This window comes from Camelus ferus, chromosome 8 (genome assembly GCF_009834535.1).
Source record: "Camelus ferus isolate YT-003-E chromosome 8, BCGSAC_Cfer_1.0, whole genome shotgun sequence".
Lineage (NCBI taxonomy): Eukaryota > Metazoa > Chordata > Mammalia > Artiodactyla > Camelidae > Camelus > Camelus ferus.
Genome location: NC_045703.1, coordinates 2,705,365 through 2,727,916, shown reverse-complemented (window position 1 = coordinate 2,727,916; position 22,552 = coordinate 2,705,365). Strand labels below are relative to the sequence as shown.

The 22,552-nt window shown below is 36.1% G+C and overlaps 1 long non-coding RNA gene across 2 annotated transcripts in view; it reads left to right on the top strand.

Moving 5' to 3' along the window:
• The window catches only part of LOC106730361, an 857,488-nt gene extending 836,079 nt beyond the window's left edge, over positions 1 to 21,409 (top strand). Inside the window, exon 10 of one of the 2 annotated variants that reach the window (XR_004321732.1) lies at positions 21,160 to 21,409. This is a non-coding gene — a long non-coding RNA (uncharacterized LOC106730361). Of the gene's footprint in view, positions 1 to 19,861; positions 20,086 to 21,159 lie in introns of those variants that run through there. The other variant, XR_004321733.1, reaches the window with a different exon arrangement.
• Positions 21,410 to 22,552: the final 1,143 nt, after the last annotated feature.

Sequence of the window (22,552 nt, the reverse complement as noted above, 5' to 3'; positions counted from 1 at the left end):
AGTCAGCAGCCTATTTCAGTAATCCAGACAAGAGATGAAAGGAGCTTGAATTGAATGGTAAATGCAGGAGACATCGGTTTGCGAAGGGAAACCATTAACGATAAGCATGAGTAAGATCCTGGGGTAGCATGCCCACAGTAAAAAGAGCAATGTACCGAGGGGAGACCTGGGACATCAAAGTCTTACAGGTACGTGAAGACAAGGAATTCACCAAAGAGTCAGAGAAGGATGGTCGAAAAGAGAAGAAAAACTATGAGTGTGAGGTGTAATAAATTCCAGTGAGATTAAAGACTTGGACCAAGTAACCAATCAGGTAAAAAATGAAGGGAAAACTACACTCAGTAAAGTCTTTAGAATATTTATTGCGTTTAGTTTTCTAGGTTTTTAGTAACTGAATGAGAATAATTTGATAGGAGTAGAAAGGGTAAAGGCCTAAAGTTAGGGCAACAAAGAGATGGGAATGGTGGGTGTGAGCAGACATGTCTTCAAAGGAATTTATAAAAAACCGAAGATCAAGCTCAGGCACTGGCTGGTTAGAAATCAAAGGAGCACTTGCTAGGGTGGGAGGGACTGGAGCATGTTTTCAGGCTGAGGAGAAGGCTCTGGCAGCACAGTACAGAGCGGGCTGAGGATTAAGCTATGAGTAGGGATAAAAGGAAACTGAGGTTATTGTTAGGGAGCCAGGACTCAGGACTTTGAAAAGGGTCTAAGTTCTTGGTAATGCAAGGTCAGTGTGCTGACTTTCAACGGGATTATGTTAACCAGGAAAGTCTGCATTTCTTGACTTCATCTACACTTACCTGGATCCCCTGAAATCTAAATCTCTAGAAAATTCGAGACTGAATGTGCCCCCACATTTTAGCTATCGGTGGTAACTAAGAACCAATTACTCTAGATCATCATATTCTACACTGTTTTCTAACTTTAAGAGATGTCAATAGGTAGTTGCAGTCCCATCCCCTCAAGAAAAACTCCGTGGAAAAGTTTTAAACACGTTGGGTTCAACAAATCAGCAGTTATTTATTTTTACTGAAAGACTTCCCAGGGCCTTTAATAAGCTCCTGATCACTGTGATTCTCCAAGATAAGAGTATAGATTGTAGTTTCCAAGACTTATTTAATGATCCACAGAATTCCTTCAACCAGTTGCAGATCTAGTGGTGTTGCTGAAAAACCAGCCTCTGAACCCCGATGGCCAAATTGAGCCTCGGAGGCAGAGTTTTGGGAGCATTAGAATAGGGCTAGCGTTATTGCTTTGCCAGGCAAAGGGGGGTCACAACAGGCTAACGCCTCAGAGACTGTGAATCTGTCTTGGGGTTGGCGTCCTGAGGTTTTATTGAAAAACCAGGTGGAACAGAAAGGCGACAACAATCAGGGTGTTTTCCGAGGTACTGTCTCTTTTCAATCTTGATGAATCCATCTGGTGTCATGGAGAAACTCCGGAGGGTCTGTTCATTCTTCTGAAGCTAGCAGCCTATGACCATGACATGACCACTTTCTGGAATACAGCTTCTGGGTTAAGGATAAGCTATTCTGGGCAAGAATGTGTAGGGAATGGAGAGTGTAATGAAAAGGTTGGAGGCTGTTTCGCACAAAAGCAGTTGAGCAAGTGAAGCAGAGATGGGGGGTTGTCAGAGAAAAGAGAAAAACAAGTTGCAAGAGTTTCAAGTCAGAATGAACAGCAAACAGCTTTAGCATCAGGGAAGCCATTTTGTTGGTTTCCTACTCTCAGTGGGAGACTGCGTTGAGTTTTCACTGAATGATGTCATCTTTTGAGTTTAAATGTGGGCTTCTTTCAATTTAGCTTTAAGTTTCAATTGGAGTTAGTGAAGTAGAGCTTTACTATAGTAATGTTTCTTAATTTTAGCAACATGTTGATTTCATTACCTGTATTTGTGCTGTGAGCTTACCATCGTGATGGATGCTGAGAAGTCTCAGGCAAGGAACCTTGGGTTGCTCCTGGGTGCCAGGCTCTGGACTAGGAGGAAGGGGAAGGGAGAGCACTGTGCTTTGTACACTCAGGGGTCTTGCTGACTTTTCCTCTTAGGGTACATGCTTTTTGATCCAGACCATCTCCGGACTTTTACCATAATATTCCTTCTGGTGAAATCTGTTTTCTGCGTGTTTATTCTTCCCAGCGTGAATGATACTTCTGTGTGTCCTGCATCTGTTTCCTTTTAATTGTCATTTACGTGCTCCTGGCCCTGAAGATTGTAGCTCCTGTGGATATTTTCTGTGCCATTTAAACTATTAAATACTTCAACTAAATCTACTCAGATGATTTTTTTTTAATGGATTTCACATTTTCAGGTTCTAGTCAGTCCTCAGACTTCCTGTCTTCAACCTTGCGACATTTTCAAGCAGAGCAATATCTTCTGCAATTTCTCTAGTTTGACACAGTCTCTGAAGAGCACCACTGACTTGTGGTCTCACATTCTCTTACGTAAACTCTAATTAGTTAGATATGCTTGTCTTTGAAATCACTGTCTAAAGTTCTATGGAAAAGTCCTCTTGCATTTTTGAGAATGTGTGTCTCTTTAAAGTTTTGATTTTCTTAGTTACAAAATCAAGACTTTGCTATTTTTAAGTTATGCTGTTAAATGTTCCTTTTAAAAGCTTGATTAAAAATTATGCTGTTAATTGAGATTCATTATTTCCTTCAATTTAATAAGGTCTCATCTGAGGTTATGTTAAAAATATGGCATTACCTCACTGATGAAGTTCTTGAAAATTGTTTTTTTCTGTCAGTGAAAGATACATCACCATCACTGTTATTGAAAAGTTTTTTAGTTTCCACCAAAGGACCAATGAAACCTGATTCCTATCCATTCAGCATTTTCCTATCATCTCTTTTGATATTTAGAATAAAATGTGAATTAAAAATCAGGGAACCCCCCAACTACCCCAAATCTATAAAAGTAAAACCAATACAAAACTGGGAAGAACTTTAGCCACGTGCATTATTAGAACACTTTCAAACAATGTGGAATTATTTTAAACAGACAACTAAGCAAAAATACAACAAAGCAAAAACAAAACTCAGTGTTAGAGGGGACTCAGGCAGGGTCAGCAATTAAAGTGAGATTTTTCTTGTCTGTTTACACTTTTGGATTTCTCATCTTTTTTGATATGGCATTTAAAAGAGCAGAATACAAATGTGTTGATTTTTTTCCTTCATTTTATTTATAATAGCTTTATTTTGTCATATATCTTTCAACATGACTACAAGCCCACAAGACGCAATCAAAGCTATCAGGTTCACCTAGAGTCTCCCGAGAGCAAGGTAGGGCAGCCTTCACCCAAGTTTCCTGTGCGAAGCAGACCACAAGTTGTCACCTTGCCTCATCTTCTCAGAGAGAGCGGCTCACTTAATTACTTCTTTGCCCCCTGCCTGACCAGTGGAAGAATAACCTTTCTAGGGCATTCCTCTGCAGTTCTGTGTGATTTGATCTTTCTTTGGTGACCTGGGCCATGCCATCCCAATATGAGAAGAAGCAGCAAATTGAAGTCAGATACTTATTGGAATGAAACTCTCATTTTAAGAAGAAATTCAGATCTATTTAGCTTGACCTTGGAACTTGAATTAAATCTTTAGACACTCAACTTTCTCCAGGGAAGTGTGAGGTTTATATGAATTTGAGTGTATTAAAGCTAGTCTGGCTCTGATCTACGTACCAAGTTGGTTAATTTTTCATTTAAAGGACAAAGGGTTTCACTGGAACTAATTTAACTGACTTAATTTGTGATATTCACATACCAGTTTATATTCTAAACCAGGAGAGGTTTTTTTTTAAAGCCATTAACATGTCATTAAAAAAACATAATATGTTCGCTGATTGATGTTTTGAAGGCAGCCACAGTTGCCTATGGCTGGGGACTTTGGACATGGTTCATTTTTTGCCTCTGCTAGTAACCAATTGTGTGACCCGATATGAAGCACTTCACCTTTCTCTGATTCACTCTCTGACTAATAAACCGGGGTTATAATAATTCCCTCTTCTATCTTTCTCAGAGGGGTATACTGAGAATTAACAAGTTAAATAGTCATAAAATACATCAAAATGATCAGTTAAAAGGCAATATATTAGGACTTTCATGTTACGGAAACATATTTGAAATTCATTATTTTTTTTAAACCAGAAAAGATCACTGCTGTGAGATTTATCACATAAGTAAATAAAAGAATAAATTGGCTTGTTTTATACTTACTCTGCTAAGGTATATGGATTTAAAAGAACCCTGAATTAACAAAAATAAATCAAGTGCATATTTGAGCATTATACTCACAATATTTCTTCCTAAGCAATCTTTTCCATAACTTTTTACTGTTCAAAACTTGACCAGTGCCAGAAATTTCTCTTGATTAACCCTACTTCGCTCCACCTTTCTTGTACTTTGTTGCTCAAAATTCAATATTTACATTAACTTTATTCTACATGCGTTTCGTAAGTGTTTTAAAGTTATTTCCCATAATTATTCGTTCCTGTTATCAACCTGTATAGTCTATGCCAGAGACTGGGTACCTGTTTATTTCCTCTCAGTGCTCCTGTGACCAAACCACAGTAACACTCAAGAAATGAGGTTTGCTAATTAACACAGATAGGGCTGGAGGTTGAACTTGATGAGTGCCTCCTTCCTTATTTTTCACCCATCTTTATTAAAATAAACCTGGATTGCACCATGATAGAAAACAAAGAAACACTTGTCTTGTGGATACTTACAAGTTCACAAGTGTGATTTTGTTACACTGAAGTTAAATGACGTACATTTTTACACAATCTTGTTTGTAATTATATTGTTAAACAGTACAATAAAACACATAAAATGTAAATTACATTAAAACACATAAAATGATAATTACATTAACAGTTGAAAATTATAGTAATATTTACCAGTATAAATCTTGCTGCCTTAATAACAATGAAATATGTGGGTATTGGAGAGAAAGGAGTTTACAAGAGGAGGAAATCATGGCATAGGGAAGAAAGTGGTGGAAGCACAGTAATATTTCAATTTTCAAGGGATAAATTCAGCATCATCTATAAGGTCAACGATTCCTTATTTTATGTACCTGTAATACAAGCTCCCAGTTTTTTCCAAAAGAAGGAAAAGCAAAAAACAAAACTTCTAATTACGGTGCAAGTGTGAATGAAGGGGACATCTTATAGAACCTAGTATGACAGTTATTTTTTCTTTTGCCTCTTTAAAACAAATCCATTGGCTCATTATGAAGATCTGAATAACACAGAAAAAATGTTTCTATGGCTAAGTAATAGGAGACATACCTGATACTACTTATTTTGTCACTAAAAATCTTGAAGAATTTGCCAAGAATTAGTTATTCAATAAATCAGAAAGAAAGAAGATCTCAGACAGGAGCACTGCTTTCCCCCATCTCTATCCAATTGATACTGTAAGTCTGTTTTCTCTTAACGTGCAGAAAACAGTCCCCAAGTCTGGAGCTCTCGGCATGAGTTTGCTGAACAGAGTTTAAAGCACCTTTGAGTACCGCAAGCCTCATGAACAGCACTAATAAGGTGGAGATAAACATGTATCTGAGTGTTATTCCAAAGTAAAGAAACAAGGGATCATTCTCCAATTCTTGCTAACTTATATTTGCTGAAACTCATTCACTTCATAAAGTTTGGAAACATCTTTGCATAATATTAGGCAAAGCATTCTCTCACTTTCTTCTGTATTTATGGTTATATCGAAATTCTTATTTCTAATGTCTATTTTCTCTGTTTCAATCATTCCTAATTTTTTCTCTCACTAGCTATTGATTTATCAATTTTATTATCTTTTTTCTTTTTTCATAGGGTAAGATTTTGGATCTATTTTTTTATTTGTATTTTTTTTCTTATTTTGTTTGTTTTTTTGGGGGGAGTAATCTGATTGATTAATTGATTGATTGATAGATTTTTAATGGAGGTACTGGGGGTTGAACCCAGGACCTCGTGCATGCTAAGCACACACTTTACCACTGAGCCATACTGTCCTCCCCTTAATCTATTTTATAATTTCAACATTTTCTGTCAACTTATCTTTTGCTTTTATCTTAATTATTTTCTTATTTTCTTCTTTTTTGGTCATCTGTTTCTAATTCCTGAATACTAGTGCTCCCAATTTTCTTCTGAGCATAGCGTTAACCATGTCCTCCACGTTCTGCTATAAAGTATTTCCACACAATTTTATTTCATATATAGTCTCCAGTTTAGTTTGTAGTTTCTTCTTTTTTCAGTTTTTGGTTTTTTACTTTTCTTGTATTTTTAGAGAGATTTGATATTAAAAAATTTCCAAGTTATGGGTTTTTTCCTATGATTTTATTATTAATTTCTAGTTTTATCACATTGTAATCATAGAATAGTCAATATTAGTTATACATTTTAAAAAATTATACAGTTTATAAAAGTTGCTTTCCATTTACCATTTCTACTGAATATTGGCTATATTCCCCATGTTGTACAGTACACCCTTGAGCTGATCTTACACCTAATAGTTTGTGCCTCTCACTCCCCCACCTGGATATGGCCCCCCTTCTCCTTTCTCCACTGGTAATCACTGGTTTGTACATTTTAATTGTAATTTTTCCTCTATGATCTGATATTAACTAATATTTGTATATAGTCAATAAACACTTGAAAACTAAGTAATTTCAAGTACAGAATTACCCTTATTGCTAATCAGTTTATGTAGCTTCTGACAGTTATGCTTATTTTTTTATCTACTTGGTTTACTAGAGGCTGAGGTGTGCTCCCATAGTTCCTTATAACTCTGAAGAGTTTTGCTTTATACATTTTGATGTTATGTCATTTGGCACATCTTTATTACAGTTGTGTTTTTATTGTGACTTGAACCCTTATCATTATAAAGTTGCTCTTTTACAATGCACTTTTCATGTATTTAAATCATTTTAGAAGTTGAGGTCCTGGTTTTCTCTCCCCTCCTCTCCCTCTTCTTCTTCCTCCTCTTTTACTGCTTTGGGTTTTTTTTTTTTTTTTTTTCTTTCATTCCTTTTACTTCTCACCTATCTGAGATATTTTCTGTTACTTTTGTGTCTTACACACTGCGTACAAATCAATTATGTTAACCATCCAGCAAGACTGTCTTTTTATAAGTAAATGTATTCCATTTATATTTTACTATAACAGATATTTTGTCTTAAGTTTATTATTTTATGCAATGATCTTGTTCTTATTGCTTTTAAACCTCTCTTCCCTCTCTAATGTTTTAATTATATACAAAGGTTTTATTCTTAGACTGATTTTAGCACCTAGAAGAGTACAAATAAAAGAACTTGCTCAATTCCTTTTTTTGTTGAATGAATAACAAAAATTAAAAGACCCCTATTTACTGATTTAACTACCTTTGAGGACATAACCTCACTCTGAATAAACTCACATCTCTTCTTAGCAACCTTAAATAAAGAAAATGAGCAGGCTTACATTTTCTTCCATTTCCCCTTCCTGGCAATCTTGCACTTTTGGTTAGGTATATCATTTTTAAAAGATCAAAGTATTCACTTAGCTCTATACCCATAATTTTTACTAGTTATTCCCCACCACAAATTCACCATTCTCAAGTTCTTTATTTTGAGTCATGGCTAGATATTTTCATTAAGTAGTTATTTTCAAAAAAGCCCTCTATATGTCTTATTTTGGAGTTCTTACAGGTTTTGAACATCTTACTGTTGTTTTTAATGCATAGACCATAACTGGCCTGGTCATAACAGTTTGGGGTCAACTTTTTAAGCTGTTTAAGTTGTTTTTTTCAGTGTGCTGTGGAATTCATTCATTGTCTCTGGAAATTTAATGTGCCTATGAATACTTTCAGCCATCACTTTTATAGATTATTTAATATTTCTGATCATTTCCATATGCGATGAAATTTTTTTTGTCTTTGCAGTTAAATACAATTATTAAAATGTATCTGAGTGTTAATTGTTTTAATAATGCACTTTTCTCCCCAGAATCTCATGTGGCATTCAGATATCCCATTTTCCATCTCTTCTTTTTTTTTTTTTTTAAGTTTCTTTTCTATTACAACACTGACAGTTATTTCTGTTTCACTTTCTTTGTTATCTTTTTAAGAGACAGGAGTATACATACATGGAACACTCTTTAATTTTCTCTAATATCTATGATGCACATTTTAATCCTTTTTTTTCTTTGTTCTTGTACATTCTGTCTTGTATAATTTTTTCAAGCCTGAAATGCATGGTACTGTTTGCAGCAGTATTTAGTCTGTGTCTTTATGCTTCATTTTGCATTTTTAATTTATGAAATGGTTTTATTTTTTGACTCAATTTCTCTTCTGAATTCTGTTAGCTTATGTGTTATATTATTCTACTGTATTATCAATATTTCTTTTTGTTCTTCTATCTCATTTAGGCCTTTTTTAGTAATAATTTATCCTTAAATATATGAGAATAAAGACAAATATTTGTCTGAAATGTATTACTTACTGGAGTTATTCTTTTTTCTTTTGTACATTTCCTTGCCTGTGCTTGTTTTGTTATGTTCTTTCCATCCTTTTGATGATTACCCTCCAAGCACTTTCTTAAACTCCAGTTTTAAGAGAAAATAAAGATGACATGTAATTATCCATTTTTACAAAATTTTATATGTATATCATTTGTTAATATGTTAACACATTTTGAATCAACTAGCAAGATCCTGTAAGAGTCTAGTTCATGTTTAAAAGTATCCACAATTTTGTGAACATGGAAAATAACCCTCACCAGAACCCATGAGACCTGGGTTCCAGTTATAGCTTTGCCTAAACTTTTTTCTAGTTTGAAAAAATTATTTAAATTCTTGATATTTCTGATTCCTGAGATATTTAGGTAAGATAATCACTAATTCTTTACAAATTGAAATCTCTTAATATTGGGAAACAGAGTAGAGATATAGAAAGCTACTTGAGTCTTTGGAAAGATTTTGTCCAAACTATGATGATAGTCATATAAACAAAATCAATAAAAATAAAACTTTTATTTATATATTTAAACAATTCTGTACTCAGAAAATATGTAGGCATATTTTCCTGACTTACTGCTGGTTATGTTCATATGTCTTGTAAATGCCACATCATAGAGGTATCATAAGAATAGGAAAGCTTTTTTTTTTGAAGTTTGAATTTATCTATTATCTCTATATTTTCCCCATAGTGATTTATCTTTTTGCATTCTCAAATTCAAGAACCAAAGTAAGTCAACAATAGTAATTCTTTATTACAATCAGAGATCTTTCTTTGCTAAATGAATATTGATATCAAAATTCAGAGAAAAGTTTCATATTGCCAAACAGTAAGTTTTGCTGTTGAAAAATAAACCATAACTTGGAATTCTTTGCCTTAATTTGTAACTGTCTCTGTGTTACATTATGAAATACCTGGCAATGTCTTATGTGCGATTGAAAAATATATATATACTTTAAAACCCACAAAAAGCAACTAATGAAAGATTTCCATTTTACTTACACTGAAAGCTATTGAAGAAAGAAATTACAAAAGAAAACCCCATAATTTGATGGGGAAGAAGGATAAGAAAAAGCAGAGAGATTCTGATAGGTCACTTTCTCATACACAAGCATTTAGTCTACAGTAATCTTCCAGGACTGTCAGATTTGATTGAAAGATAATGCAAGATTTTTTCTTGCCACAATTTATAGCATGTATCCATTAGGAATAATTATGGTTGCATGATTTTGCTAGCTGTTATCTCTACAAGTGTTACTAATGGTTTTATCAATTACTCCCTGTCCAATAACTGCATGGTTGTAACCTAATTTAAAGACACTCTATCACCAGGCTGATTTGTGTAGTAGTAAATGACAGCATTTGAGACACCAGCCAAATGACTCACTTCAGTGACTTAGTTAGTCTCTAATAATTAACAATTAGTAGGCACCTAGAGGAAGCTCTAGAGACTGGAGCTCCCACGTTTCTCTTTCTTATCTAAATACAAGAAGTTAGAGAGACTTCAGTGATTCATATTAATAAAATTGAAGGCCTCTATGGGTTTGGAGAACATGTGTATATGTAAGAGAGAGCTGTTAATAATTCCTATTTAAAATGAAAGAAATCGGAAGCAATGCATGTTCATAAGGCTATGCTTTACCGCATTGGAATGGGTAAGTATGTTAAGACCCAGGAGTGAAAAATTACCCTCCAAGTTATTTTTTTTTCCAGGTATGTTTGTGCTTCGGTTCAGAAGTAAAGTCAATGTGCTAAAAGGAGACTAGTGTTGGCAAATTTGTGCTATTTCTTGAACTTTAAAGGGAAAATGCTGGATGTGCAAAAATAGGCACTTCATTACAGATCATTAGTGCGAACTTTATGTACAGCTGAAGGCTCGGAAAGGCATTGCCGGTTTAGAACTAACTGGGAAGAAATTTGAAATCCCCCTCGTTTTTTAATGAATGTAAAAGATGATTTTTTTCTCTGAAGATGTTATCTCTAAGGATTTTTTTTTTCCCAAAGAAATCGGCCCATTTTGAAAGTCTAAATAAGAGCCTGAACTTCCAGCCTTAAGTGGCCTACATTTTCTGAAAGTAGTTGGGCTTCTCAGGGCGAAAATGGTGAAAGTGAACCACGAATGAATGGAGGACCCGGGGTCTTGCCCCGTGCTGCCCTTCTGTGGCGAGTATCGGGATCCAGTCCAATGCGACCAAGTTGCTTCGGGATCACTCGTCAATCAGGTTACTATGTCAGACCTTAGTACCTTAAACTCTTCAGGTGAACCATGAATTGAAGATAACAATTAATTTACCAGAGGACTGGATCAGGCAGAATGACGAAGAGCGTCATTCAACATGTCATGTCATTCCCAGAGAGACCAGAAGACCCCAACCTGAAGAGAACTGGATTCTGTGCTTCACTCTGTCCTGGATCATTCTCAGTACTCCTTGTGAGGAACCGGTGATCAGAGCCAACTGCAAAAGCATATTACAGCCTTGAAGTTTTAGGAATATTAGAGAAAATAGTCTTTAAAAACATCCTCACACTTACAAGCAAGCCTGTTCTGATAATTGCTCTTTGCCACACAGTCGTGGCTAGTCAACAGATGCTCCTGGATAAATTCTGGTGGACATTTGTAACCCCCGTTCCTTTGGCTGGCCTCGCACATGTGCTGGAAGAGTCAAACGTGTGAATGAGCTGGAAGCCCACATCCCCAGCAACTCCCGGCTACAGAGTATCATTCCTTGCACATATATTTATGTCACCGTTTTGTGCTAATCACAAAAGAAATCAGTGGAAAGGAAGAAAATAAGTCGCTGAGGATTTGAGCATCTCTGAACAAGATCACAATGGCCAATTTGCAGAAATGGGTTTCTCTAATTTTCCCTTGTGGTGGTGATGAGGTTATGAAATAGTCATAATAGCACAAGAACTGCCCTCTCTGGAAGCTGCTAAGAAAACTCCAGCCATAATAGAAGGGCAAGGACTCGTGGTGTTTCTTACAATGGAGTTGAAGCCCCACCCCTCCTTCCCCAGCCGAATTTGCATATTCTTTTGAAAACCACACATTGAGTATCTATAGCCCCAGCTGATGTCATCGGGCACAGCATGCAGCCACTAGAAGTGGGACAATTATAATTTTTGTAGCTGATTAATCATCATGAAAAAGTAACAGTCAATTGACTCAATCATACATCCATGGTGATTAATCACACTTCACTTGTGTTTTTCTCCCCCAAGTATTTTACTGACAGTGCAGATGTTGGTTGATTTTCTCCTTTAGCCTTTTACTTGGTCACAGATGTTAAGTAATCACCTTGTCCTGATACTTGACTTATCCATAATCTTTGGTATTACAAGCCCTTAAGAGAAAATGTGCTCTTTTCTTAGAAATCAAATGGTAACATAGTTATTACCTTAAAAAAAAAAAAAACAGGTTAATCAATATATGAAATAGCCATAATTGTGCTCTGTAATCACAGAGGCTTTTTTTTTTTTAATAATCATGCTACTCCCCAATTTGTTCCCCAATGGCATGATTACTGATAAAACATTGGAGAAAAGAGCTGTTTTTCTTTCCTCCTGGAGTGTTAATGGCTCAATTTCATTAGATTTAGTCCAAAACTGAATATTCTAATCCAGATTCATAGAAGGCCTCACCTGGTTGCATTTTACTTTGAGGGTAGACAAAATTTGCTCCTGACAACAGATCAGACATTGTACCTGAGCACGGGGCTATCTGAGACGTCTCAGTTCCTGGCCCATAAGAGAAAATGAAATGATTCCATGAGGGCCATATTTATAAAACTGTCACATAGGAATTGTTGATATTTAAGAAGTAATTACCAACTCACTAGTCTGTTGGTAAAAGAGCAATATTCAAGGAATATTCAAAATGATTATGAGTCAATTAAATCACTTTTAGGGATGAGCTAGTTTGTATTCAAGGCAGCAGGAATGCTTTAGTCCAGGCTTCCTTTGTAGTAGTGGGATTAGTGGGTGAGGCAGCAGACAGACTTGCGTAATTTCCCAGACTGAAATGTCTCATCCTAAGGGAGAAGGACGGTGGCATCCCGAATTAAGGCCCAAACCCTACCCCTGGACCTGCTTCCATGATTTCAACTTCTCTAATCTTAGAAGAAGGTATCATCTCACAATACTGATGTTCAGATAATCTCTGAGATCATTTCCCATGTAGGAAATTGCTTTCATGCCACGATAACACAGCAGCTTTGAGTTCTGTCCTGGGTGACTGTCTTGATACTGTTAATAAAGAGTCTTGGGTTGGATATAATTGTTAATAAACTAATTCTAAAAATCCACTCAAATGTCACTTATAATCAGAATCTTCTGCTGGACTAGGACCCCTGGGGAAGCCTCTGAAGCTGTGAATCTTGTATGCAGTGGACAGGGATGAACACAGGGAGGGAGACGGCCACCACTGCTTTACAGCTGAGTTGTTTAAACTGATCACATACGATGAAGCTCAGAAACACTTGCAGCTGTGAGGACCAGAAAAGGAAGTGAGGGATGGAGAGGAGAACCAGCGGGAAACTCTCCAAATGAATCTGGTCCTCTTTGGATGTGCCAGAGGGAGAGGTGAAAAGATGTTATTACTTGTAATTTATAACAGGAACACCAAGGCACAGAAGATAATCTAAAAGCATTTCAGTGAGAAGATACCCATGACATGGAACTATTTAAAATAATTAATCAAAAAAGCCTAATTATTCAATTAGATGGATAAATGAATCTTCTTAAAGTGGATATGCAAAAAAGAGAGTGATGATGAAATCTTTTAAAGGGAAATGAGTGTAACAAATCAGCTAAATATGATCTCTAAAAAAATTCTGAATAATAAGTCAGCGATTATGTTTTAATTGGGCTTTTGCTTTATTATAATTGAGGACACTCATTATCTTGTTTTATTGTATTTATGATTTTAATATTCATACCATTTGGCACTTTATCTTTGTATACTTTCTGCCAGTGCTTGTTGCGCTTCCTGGCTGATTAGTGCCGGGGTCAGTGTGAAGTGAATGCAGATGTCTCAATAATGATCGGCAGGAGCGGTGGGCTGATTTCAGTGTTTGAAGGTCTCCTATAAAGTCGTCCTTTGTGCGATCGTGAGGGTGATTTTTTTCAGTTCTTTTTTTTTTTTTTCCACCCCCTGTCTCAACATGAGTAGCTCAGTTGGTAAGAGTTATCTAAGAGGAAACTGTTTTTCACTCTGAAGGGGTTCAAGGGACTTCATTTGGGGGGTATAATGAGTGTTTCTAAAATGACGACACACAGGCACATGTGACCTGTCTTAGGGGAAAACATTGGTTTTATGCAAACAGCAACATCTCACTGAAAATTCAGGCTCTTTATCTGAGGCTAAAGCAGGGCAAAGCAAAGCTCTTGTGCTTGTAACTTCCAGACGATCGGATAAACTACTCTTTGTTCACAGCGAAGGGCAGTTGAGCCAAAGATTATTTCCAAGTTTTTGTCAATCACTTTGCCCTGTAAAAGGTGCACACATGGCTGATTGCTTACACACTCAAAATCAGCCAAAAGGTGCAGTCAGAATGAGTCGGCAACTGTTCAGCTGCCTCATACGTAGAGAGAGCTTTAAATGGGCCTTTGAGAAGCGAAGAGGGGAATCATTTAGTGCCTGTGCATGGGACTTTTGTGAACCCTAGTGACACTTTTTTAAATCTTTCAAATGAGTCAGTGGCAAGAATTGTATTTAGGATTTTATCTCAATCCTAGGTCCATAATTTTGCTGCTGGTTATGTTGAAAATAGTAGTAAATAAAACGTATGGGCTGTATTTTGTTTCATTGACAGATAAATGCGTATTTTCCAGCCAATCCTCTGCTTAGTAAAGTAACTTAAATAATGGAAGAAGTAATGAATGAATGAATAAATTTGAAATAAAACACACATCTGATGGCCTATGACATGCTGAGTGCTCTAGCCTGCCTTATCATTTCTCTAAACACAGAAATGAAAATTATTATTTGAAAACGTGGGCATAACTCTTTAGGGACTGATATATTTTCATGATCATATTTTTGAAAAGAAAGATTGACTTTTAATATCAGGTCACAATGTGTGCTTTCTAAATAGGAGATCTTGAGAAGGTTTCATATTTAAAATAGACTTTTTTGACTTCAGCCTCATTGGCCTTAGGGGCCAGATAATTCTTTGCTGTGAGAGGCTATCTGTACACTGTAGGGTCTTCAGTAGCATCCTTGCAGCCACTCACTAGAATTCTCTAGCACCTCCCCTCTTAGCTGTGACACTCAAAAATGTACAGATGTAACCAAATGTCGCCTAAGGGTCAAAATCACCCCCTCATTTGAAAACTATTGCTTTGAAGCCTTTGCTGACAGTGAGTAAGACATACTTACAGCAAAGATGGTGCACAGGAAAATAGTAACGGACAATTTCCAAAGCCACTCCCTGATCACATATGCTGTAATTTGGAAACTGGGAAGTATTGGATGATTTTCAACTCAATTTTCTGAGACTAATCAACATTATCATGCAAAGTATTTTAAAGTTTTCCCAGGGATGGAAAAGACATAAGAAGCTGTGATGTTTTAACTTGAAGAAAATTGGTAAATTTACTGGAATATAACAATACTGAAAGGGCAATAACAACAATGTTGATAATAGCAGCATCCTTTGATGAAACACAGTGCTGGGCAGCCCTACATCCTCTACTCATTGAGGTTATTTTTACCATAAACAGTGTCTTGAGGTAATAAGCCAGGATTACTCTGCTTAATCTCTGTTTACTCCCTGCTCCAGTACTGGCTTGAAGACTGGAGGCTGTGGAACAAATGGATTGGCACCGTCGTTCAAGGCCATCTATATCTGGGCTCTTAGATCAACACCAGGTGTTTAGATGAAAACAATAACTTAAGTGTTTCCATTTGGAAGGTGTGAAGATCAAGTTATTGAACCTGAGATTCTGAAAGTAAAGGGATTATTAAAAAAATAAGAACTTCCTGTATGTGATTTAACAGTTAGTATACACATGTTTATCACTTACCGCAGGAGGCCCAGTGTGGAGAGGAATTCCACTTTCCTGATATTGGGTCAAATTTTTCCCTGTGGGAAGAGATCCAATGGTGTATCTGGTGCTGGCCTCACATGGTTGTCTTCTCCATGGCCCATACGTAGTCTCTGCAGAACTGAGAGCTCCTTCAGCTGCCTTTATTTTGTAATCAGAGTGTAGGTTCTCGTCTCATCACAGAAAGAATTCAGAAATGAGACACAGAGGCCAAGAAAGCAAAGAAAGGATTTATTAAGCAATAGACAGTACACTGTCAAGGGGAGAGCGGGTGGACCCAGGTGGGTAGCTGCCCCGATTTTCTATGGCAGGCTGGTTACATGGGGTGTAAAAACGAATGGGCAGAATATTCATGGGGGAAGGAGAGAAGCTTGGAGTCATCTTTCCTGATTCTCATCCCAGCTGTACCTTCCTATGGGGAAGAGGGATTTTTTTTGTCCTTTTTCAGTCTTTCAGATCAGGAATTTGGATAAGGGCATAATGAGTAAAAGGTAACGTTCTGATGCTGAAGATTTCTGCCTTGTCCCACCTTTCTTCATGTGTCTCCAGGATGCTTGTCATCCAAAATCTACAGTTTTTTTTTTATCAGTCTGGAGGTTCCTGCTTTTCTTGGTCTGCCAAAGGATCCCAGTTATTCACAAGACGTATGGTTTTTTGCCATTTGACCCCCTTTCTCTGCTTATTTCTAGCTCTCTGACTGCTCTAACAATTTTACTTATTCTGGTTTAAGAAAGATTAACAGCAGTACATTTTCCTCCTTAACTTCTTCGTAGCTGCAGCTGGGATTTATCTTTCATCTAGCTGAGTATTCTTAAAATTCTTTAGCTTTTTCTATGCTGTATGTTTCTCTCCTAGATTTTATGATTGCTAAATTAGGGTCACCATTACCCACTTATTTTGCTTCTCTATCTCCTTCTCAAGACTTGACTTCCCTTTGAGCCTCTGCTCCAAAAGATAAGTTCCTTGTCCCTTAAGAGTTTGAGTCAATGATTGCAAAGCAGAGAACTTCAGGCGTTTCCAAAGTCATTTTTCCCTTTGATGATTCTAACCATGTGAGACAGCCATTGGCCATTCTGTTCTTCGAGTCCCTGTTTGTCACACATGGGTTTTCTCCATGTGGTCTTCTCCTTTGACCATGAGATATGAGATCTCTTAAGACCTCTTATCTTTATGCTCTATGCCTCACAATTTTGTTTGGGAACGAAAAAGCTTCTGAATCGAGTACTTTAGCAATGTTAACACCCAAGAAGTAAAGGAAATGAGTCCTCAGGGATGGGGCACCTATTCTTTTTCCTCTTTTGAAAAGTTACCTCTTTTCCTTCAATTGCAGGACAAAAAATAAAATAAAATAATAAATAAAGGAATTTCTAATCAGGAGCTGCAAATTTCTCCAAACATTTGTAATTCTTTTTTATGTGTTTAAAATTTGTAACCACTTGTGTCATATTGCGTGTTACTTTAGTAGAAAATATTTCTCCTGTTCAAGAATATTAATGGAAGTGTATCTAAATTGCCTAAATTGAAAGCTAACATGTTTTTCCTACATACAAGAGAGGTGGAAAATCTATTCCCAAACTTCCATGAAGAAGGCTTTGCTGACATTTCCTCCAGAAGCCAGTTTCATAATTATATGCCAGTTATTTTGATGAGGAATTTCATTATTTCTCCATAGGAGAGACTGTATATCAACATGTGAGTACAGATGATACACTTCAAAGATGCACAAATAAACGTGAGCACCAGTATTTTAAGGCGTCTGTTATTCTTTTCTAATTAAATTCAGAGTAAAAACTAAATGACATGAAATTACACACATAGTAGCAGAACTCTAAAAAAAATTTTTTTTTGAAAGAAAAAATGCTCACAGAGTCAGCCATCGCATTAAAATTCTTTTTGGCTGGGTTAGCTGAAAGACCATGAAAAAAATCCACCTGCCATTCAGTTTAATTTCTTGTGTTTAGAGCTCTACAGCATTCTGTGTAAAACTAATCAATAAAAAGGATTTATGAGACCTTGAAATAGAACAGTCGAAAGGAGGAAATTATAGTCAGTTTTAGTTATTAAAGATTTTCACCACTAAATTTAGTATAAGGGAAACGTTATACATCTTTTTTAGCTGAAACAGGGCATTTATCAAACTCATGGATTGGGGAGACAATTGTGCTTAGACCAACTGTAATGTGTCTTTATTTGTTACTCACCATTTATTGTTGGCTGTGGTGAGGTAGACCCAAACAGAAGGGACAGAGGATTGGAAAAACTATGCTAAAAGGAAAAAATAAAAGGCAAGAAGACAGTGAGCCATGACCTAGACATGAGAGGAAAAAATGTATTTGCGAATTCAGATCCAGTCATACTAAATAGCTTTGTTTGACAATATTTATAAAAGAGCGAGGGCAGTGAAAGATGGAAACAGGGAGCGAGGAAGGGACGAGGGGAAGCGGGCAAACTCACCACCACGTCACATGGCTGTTCACTCTATGGGATCAAACTCTAGCTCTGATCATACTTGGAGACCAAGTCATTACTGATTTTCATTTATTTGTATCATCATATTTGCAGGACCGGGAGCATTTCTGGAAATAGTTATACATGGACTATGCAACATTGTTGCTTGGTGTTGAGTTCTGAGAGACCGCCTCAAGGTGCTAGGGTGCTGTGTATATGATCTTGAGACTTTTACTTAAATACATTTCTTAGCAGAGTAATTTGAGAAAACTCAGGAATTTAGCTTTTGTTTGATGAAATTCAGATGACAGATGGAAAACTGCAATATTTTGAAAAGACGAAGTGCAGTGATGCACAGAACAGACGATTGCCACAATAATAATGGCATTTAGCATTAACACTGAGTTCTTCATCTGCAAAGTACCTTCTAATCAACTAATTAAGCCCCATAACACTCCTGAAATACAGGTAAGTATCATCACTGCCATTCTACAGATGGAGAAAATGAGGCATGGGGTTAAGCATCGTCGCCTGAGGCGACTGGAAATAAGCACCACCACCTGGATAAGGTCTTGGGACTCAGTCTTTCCTGGGTAAAGAATCAGGGACTAGCATTCTTTCAACCAAAACAATGAGGCTTTTAATGCTAAGTATTTTTCCTTTTGAAAAGAAGATTAACCTGTCGTTCAGTTAACACTGGTTTTCTTATAAATTGAAATGATCTTTGCCTTCAGAAAACAGCAACAACCTGTTCCTTTATTTGCCTCATTCATTCTTTGTTTGCATTATTCATTCTTCTCACTGTCTCTACAATTACCCCAAAAGAATGCCTTTTCTGAACGACTAGATGACGAGGGCCTTTACCTGGTGGCAAAGCATTGAGACTCAGGTTTTGTTTTACGTTCAAGTTGCAAATCATATATTCATTTTAAAATAAGATGACTTCTCATTTCTGATGAGAATACTTGTTGGCAATTTCAAAATCCTCTACTATGTGAGGGAAAAAAATAAGCAGATTTTATTCTTTCCTACTAGTTAACTCTCTTGATAATTCTCCTGAATGCCCCAAATTATTATTCAAGATATAGAATGTCACCAAAGAAACAATTTTCAGCATGAAAACAATCTAAACCGCTTATTTTTGGTCCTACTCCTGCTTCCCTTCAGAAGTCACTCAGGTTTTAATGAATGTTCTGCCGAGTTGGAAATACATTGTGGGAAAGAGCAGAAATTTCAGGATAAGTTTCCTTTTCTTTCTCTTCAGAAGATCAATAAAGTCAATGACTATGTTTTTATACATACTTATTTGTAAATTCTCAGTCCCTAGGATCTTACAGACCAACTGAGAGAACAGGATTTGAACCAAGGATGAGCAAGTCCTTGGGATGTAAATGACTAATTAAGTCTTGTTCTATCTAATAAATACGTTGCAGTCATATAGAAAGGAACCGAGATGACTTTTGTCTGCTTGCATACTGAAAACAGGGTGTCCTTACCAAACTGCTTATGATTTGTAGATGTGGCCAGCATTTGAAGAATTTGATTCTGAAAAATTATCCATATAAACTAGTTTTTTTTTAAAGTTCCCAACAATAAAAATGTTCTAAACTTAGAATGTGATGATAATTGCACAACTTTGTGAATACACGAAAACCATAGAACTGTACACTTTAAATTGTAAAATTTATCCTATGTGAATTATAGCTCAATAAAGCTGTTTAAAAAAAGGTAGGGGTGGGCAGGAAATCCCAAGTCAATCCCATCTCTTTCCCTTCAGTGCGGGTCTGCTTTAGCTTCTTAGAATGACGCTCGATGGCTGCAGGATATGTTCTCAGAGTATTTTAAAGGATTGTCCTTTTCTTCTCACTTTGTTTCTGTTGACTCTGCAGGAGCCATTTGGGTACCCAGCTGCTGTTCATTCTCCACACTTAGCCCACCCAGTGGAACACCATTGAGAAAAACATTGCTGCAATTCCTGATACGGGTTCCATACCCACTAAGAGTGAAACTATCTCCTAGTCAGAGGAAACTACAACTGATGAGAAAGACAGATTAATTTCTCTGCCCTTACTGTTACACAAAAGATTGATGCTGCCATTTTTACAATTTGCTTTTCCCCCTGGAGTTCAGGGTTCCTCCTTGATTCCTTCTGCTTAGTGTCTAAGCTGGCTTATTTGTCTGTAGAAGACTACAATAGCAGGGAGCATGTCTGCAGTGATCTCTAAATCTCACAGGAAAAATATAATGGAGATATTGAATATCAATATCTTGTAATAACCTATCATGGAAAAGAATCTAAAAAAGAATGGATATATATATGTATATACATAACTGAATCACTTTGCTGTACACCTGAAACATTGTAAATCAACTATACTTCAATTTAAAAAATGCAAAAAGAAATAAGTATGAAGTAAAGAATGAGTTTTCAGGTTTCTTCTTCTCAATGAATACTGTAATAATAAAGTTGTACTCCACAGAGTGTTCAATGTAGGTGGTGGTTATTCTGTCTGAGACCACAGGGGCCAGATGTGATGTTGAAGGAGAATGGGGTCATTGATGTGAGGGACCCAAGCGCACAAGCTGATAGGACTGAGGCCCAGGGGCCAGAGCTCTGTTCTTCCTTCATGTAAGCATAGAACACATGCTTTCATATGAGTGTAGGGCCTGGCTGTGTCTGCCTGGAAGTACCACACTCACTTTTTATGAATGCCAACACAATGAACATAATGAAATAGATGATGTTAATAAAACATTATGCAATTCCTCCAGAGAAAAATATCATATTTCATGTTACATAAATATTATAGCAAGAGTCTAAAAAAAGATTTAGCTATCATTTTGAATTCTGTGAATTGCCTTTGGTTGTTCTCTGATCAAGGGCCAGATACTGATTCTCTCCAGTTCTCCAGATATTTTTTGGTAAAGATATTACCAGTTAAATTCAGCTTTATTTTTTTAAATAAGCTTTTTATTCTAGAATTGTTTTAGGTTTACAGAAAAGAAGATTGCACAGAGAATTCTCACATACGTCACACCCAGTTGTTAACACCCCTCAGTTAACACCATGTATTAGTACAATACATTTGTCACGACTAATACATCAACTTTGATGTGTGTTTAACTCCAATCCATACTTTATCCAAATTTCTTTAGTTTTTAACCTAATGTCCTTTTTCTGTTCAAGATCCCGTCCAGGACAACAAACCACAGTTAGCCGTCACATCTCCTTACACTCTACTGGGCTGTACCCGTTCCTCGGACTTTTCCTTGTTTTTCATGATCTTCATAAATTTGAGGACTACTGAGCAGGTATTTCATAGAATGTATATTTTTGTTGCTGGAGTGTTCATATTTTTGCCCATTTCTTAATTGGGTTGTTTGCATTCTTACTGTTAAGTTTTATGGTTTCTTTGTACATTTTGGATAAAAGTCCTTTATCACACACATGCTTTGCAAATATTTTCTCCCAGTCTGTGCCTATTATCCTAGTTTTTTAAAAAATCATAAATGAATGAATTTTGTTGAATGCTTTTTCTAAATTTAATCATATTGTTATACGTATTTTGCAATCTGTTAATACTATGAGTTGTATCAGTTGATTTATGATTGTTGAACAGGCCTTCCATGCCTAAAATAAACCCACTTAGCTGTGATGTATTGTCCTGTTTATATATTGCTGGATTAGATTAGCTAACATATTGTTAAAGATTTTGCATCTATGTTAATTTAAGATATTGGTCTGTAATTTTCTTGGCTTGTAATGCCTTTAGGTATTTTTGTTATCAAGGTGATGCTGGCCTCCTAAAATGAGTTAGGAAGCATTCTCTCTGCTTCTATTTTCTGTAAGAGATTGTGGATAATTTGTATTATTTCTGCTTTTAATATTTGGTAGAAATCAACAGTGAAACCATTGTGGACTTGATGTTTTCTTTTTGGAAAAGTTTTAAATTATTAATTCTATTTTTAATAGAATTTATTTAAGTTATCTGTCCGTCTTTAACTGAGTTTTGTTACATTGTCTCTCTTAAGGAATTGGTCCATTTCATCTAAGTTATTGAATATATTGGTATTCAGTTATTTCTACTATTCCTTTATTATCCTTTTGCCTATGAAATCACTTCTGGTATTTGTAAATTGTGTCTTCTCTTTTTTTCTCCGTTAGCCTGACTAAATGCTTATTCATTTTAACTGACTTTTTTCAGAACTAAATTTTGGTTATGTCAAATTTCTCCTATTTAAAGTTTGTTATACTTCTTCCCTAGTTTTTATCATTTACTTTCTTCTGCTAGCTTTTGTTTAATTTGCTTTTCTTGCTCCAGTTTTCTAGATGAAGTTTAAGTTATTGATACTGATTTTATATGTTTCTTTTTTTTCCCTCACGTATCAGTTTAATGGTATATATTTCTCTCCAAGCACTGCTTTTGTTGCATCTCACACATCTGTTAAGTTATATTTTCATTTTCACTTAGATCAAAATATTTAAAATTTTTTTCTTGAGGCTTCTTCTTTGACCCTTGCATTATTAAGAAGTGTGGATTTAATTTTGAAAGAATTGGGAATTTTCCGACTATCTCTGT